We start from the raw sequence: 3,636 nt of genomic DNA on the forward strand, positions 1-3,636 counted from the left end.
TAAAATGACAAACAATTTTAACAGAAGAAACAGTTTTTTTTTTTTTAGGAAAACAAAACAAATTAAAAAAAAACGATGATAATTTTGTGCTACGTTCAGAAATTGATGTCACGATCACCTTTTCAAATAAAGTAAATAACAAATTATTTGTTTGTAATTTTCTTCCAAAGCTATGCAAGAACTACTTGTACACAGTCGTATCTATTTTTGAAGCCCCCCAGTGGCACAAAGCGGTATGTCTGCGGAATTACAACGCTAGAAGCCGGGTTTCGATACCCGTGGTGGCCGGAGCACAGATAGCCCATTGTGTAGCTTTGTGCTTAATTACAAACAAACAAACAAACTATTTTTGAAATGATGGACTTCAGTAAGCAGACCCACCACGTGGCACAGCGGCATGTCTGCGGAATTACAACGCTAGAAACCGGGTTTCGATACCCATGGTAGGTGGAGCACAGATAGCCCATTGTGTAGCTTTGTGCTTAACAACAAACAAATCAATAGACAGAAAGTAGCTAGTTAACAGCACCCTCCGCCAAATCTTTGGCTACCTTCTTCTAGCGCACCCACAACCGCATAGGAGGGGAGCATGTTTCTGGTGACAACAGACGAAAGACATCAACCATTGGATTCAACGTCCGGGCACGGTACCTCTAGGCGACGCATAATTTTGGTTTAAAACTCTTAACAGTAGTAAGCGTAACTAAAAGATATGTGGCATTGTATTCATCTTACTTCCCCCTTTCTCTATAGCCCCCTAACCATTGTTTATGTCACTAAAATTCGGGTTGAATTTTGCACTTAACAACAAACAAATTCATCCTAAATAATCTTTACACTTCAATTTTTTCTTCTTTAAACTGGAAGATATTAAAAACATTTTTTATTTTTGAAAATCAGAATTATGACACGCAGTTAGAAAACGTAGCGTTTTACGTATTGCTTTAAGACCACCTGAAAATGGCTTGTAGCAAGGTACTTATTTTCTGTGTTATTTTAACGTGGGTTTCTTGTTAATACGTCACTGGTTAATCCTCGATTCTATATTTCAGTGGTAGACATGCGAGGGATTCAATACAGGATCTTGTTAAAGTTTACTTGTGGGGGGTCGATACGTCATTGCTTATGTCATGTCTCTTAGCAACAGTGTATTTTAATTTTTTTTTGTAATTGCATTGTTTCAAGTATATATATATATATATATATATAATTTATTGGTTTGGTTTCAAATTCGCGCTAGTTCGTCCGTAATTTAGCAGTGAAAGACTAGAGAGAAGGCAACTAGTCATCACCATCCACCGCCAGCTCTTGGGCTACTCTTTTACCAACGAATAGTGGGATTGAAAGGGCGAGCATGTTTGGTGGAACGATGATTCGAACCCGCGACCCGCAGATTAATAGATGACCGCCGGACCCACCAGGCTATGGTGTTATATATTTCATGTTTTTGAATATTGAGTTACTGTTTTTTTTTGTATATTAACACAGCAGCCTGTATGATTCGTTTAATGTGTTTAATAGACCATACCAGTGCAGGGATCGAACCCCTAAGTGTAATATTATAAGTACTCAAGTTAACCAATGAGCATGGGATGGAGAGGAATAAACCTAGTATTGAAATACTATATATATTTATATATGTCTGCGGACTTACAACGCTAGAATCCGGGTTTTGATACCCGTGGTGGGCAGAGCACAGATAGCCCATTGTGTAGCTTTGTGCATAAATTCAAACAAACCCATTATAAATAGTACAAAACCTGATTTTTTAATAGTTTTCGATGAACAAACTTTAATCAAAGTTTTTAAATTTATTTTATAATAACCCCCCAGTGGCACAGCGGTATGTCTGCGGACTTACAACGCTAGAAACCGGGTTTCGATACCCGTGGTGGGCAGAGCACAAATAGCCCTTGTGTAGCTTTGTGCATAATTAAAAAAAAAATATTTTATAATAAGTATATATATATATAAAAAAGTATTTCTACATTTATGTAAGTATTTTTATTTTATTTTAGAAATTAATTTTGTTGTGTATAATATAATTTGATTTATGTCATTGAAATTATCATATACACAATAAAAAATAATTTCTAAAAATGTATTGGAGGGGAAATAATTATATTTTATGTTTAGTTGTATCACCTTCTCTATAAAACCTGCTACTGTGTGGATCTCTTTATTTCCTTCTCTACAAATCTAATTGTGTGGGTCTATATAAATACATAAGAAACAAATGTTTATATTATAATATGAAATCAACATTTTTCTGAATAGAAATTTCTCAGAATATCTTAATAGACATCAAGTAAAGTTAAAATCCAAAATTCAACCAGCAACTAATTTCATATACCGATCATCTGCCCGACATGGCCGCCAGGTGGTTAGGGCGCTCGACTCGCAATCTGCGGGTCGAGAGTTCGAATCCCCGTCCCACCAAACATGCTCGCCCTTCCAGCCGTGGGGGCGTTATATTGTGACAGTCAATCCCACTATTCGTTGATAAAAGACTAGCCCAAGAGTTGACGGTGGGTGGTGATGACTTGCTGCCTTCCCTCTAGTCTTACACTGCTAAATTATGGACGGTTAGCGCAGATAGCCCTCGTGTAGCGTTGCGCGAAAAACAAACAAACAAACATATACCGATCTAGCGAGGAGTCATTAAACCACACAATAATAGCTTGTTCATGTTATAACACAAGGTCAGACGAGACTGTCTGGTCCTAAACATATATATATACTCTACAACACTCAGAGTTTTTATACATGCAAATGACATTCGAGAGGTTTAGTTTGCCTATGCTGTCTTAAAACTCAAAATATATCTTTATTTTGACGATAGGGTTAGTGATGATTCAAAGTTCTAATTTTTACAGTAAAGTCTTTAGTTGTTTTATTTTCAAGGCATGTTTACCGGTGAATGATAGTGTTATATGATGTATTTTTTTGGTACGTTTTATATCTCCTCTTTAGGGGTGGAAGCTTTATTGATGTTCTCGTCAATTATACTAGTTATTACTTTCGTTGAAAAATCGTTCTTACTTAAATAACATTTAATGTTATTTGTATATTTTTTAAGCGTTACTGATGCGTTTGGGTTCCATATTTTTACCTAGCGAAATATGAACAGCTGCAAAGTATTGATACAACGTTATATTTGATCCTACTTTATTCTCCTTTTTTTGTTGTTGTTGTTGGAGAGTTAAGTCTACCAGGTAAAACGACACATCTATACACATATATATCTTCAACTTGTTATATACCTATGGCAAAACTTCTAAAGCTGTCTGCCACCGTCTCTAACTTTGAGCTACTGACCAGAAAGAAGGCAGCCAGTCAGCAGCATACTACCACCGCTTTTATAATGCACTCACAGTTTAAATTAGAAGAGCGGTATTTTGTGGTATGATATGTATTCGAACCCGTCTCTCCAGTTCCAAAATTCAAAGCTCTATCACATGTCCAGCAACCCACGACTATAAATATTGTCACGTTGATTAAATTGATATTATAAAAGATATTGCTCTTACAATAGCTGTATCAGTTAGATAAACTCCATAATGATAGCTGTATCAGTTAGATAAACTCCAATAATGATAGCTGTATCAGTTAGATAAACTACATAATGATAGCTGT

Source organism: Limulus polyphemus, unplaced genomic scaffold (assembly GCF_000517525.1).
Source record: "Limulus polyphemus unplaced genomic scaffold, Limulus_polyphemus-2.1.2 Scaffold4078, whole genome shotgun sequence".
NCBI lineage: Eukaryota > Metazoa > Arthropoda > Merostomata > Xiphosura > Limulidae > Limulus > Limulus polyphemus.